We start from the raw sequence: 529 nt of genomic DNA, 5'->3' as shown, positions 1-529 counted from the left end.
AATAAAATGTAAAATCTGCTTGTTTCTCTGAGGTAGGCACACATATTCTATTTGATATTTAATTAAAACCATTCTGAAAGTTTAAGAAATCCCATCAGTCTTTAGACTGAGATTTCTAATAGAAATTGAGGAAAATGGCAGCATTGAAATAACAGATCTCTTCAACCTTTTCTGTTGAGAGGATTTTCTCTGGTCCTTTGGTGAAGGTCATGTACCTGACTTATACTATAGATTACAACTTCATCCAGCGCAGTAAGAAAGTAATGGAACAAATCCAGAAGTTTCATCTCATAGTAGTTATTCAGCTTCACCCTTGGCCATTGCTTCGATATCTTACACCTATGGTAAGGAGAAGTGGGGAGTTCAGTGCAGATTTACTTCTGAGATTGCAAAAGCATTTCCTAAATGTTAAGTGGCTGAACACTTTTATTCTGAAAAAAAAAAAAAATTGATAAATGCATTTGTAAGTTGGTGATTCCCCCCACACACACCCCAAGTATCCAGGGTTGATATTAGTCATCTGTTCTGG

The sequence above is a fragment of the Condylura cristata genome, unplaced genomic scaffold (genome assembly GCF_000260355.1).
Source record: "Condylura cristata isolate star-nosed mole 26May11 unplaced genomic scaffold, ConCri1.0 scaffold00010, whole genome shotgun sequence".
NCBI lineage: Eukaryota > Metazoa > Chordata > Mammalia > Eulipotyphla > Talpidae > Condylura > Condylura cristata.
The sequence above is the reverse complement of the archived record's forward strand: the minus strand, read 5'-3'. Positions refer to the sequence as shown.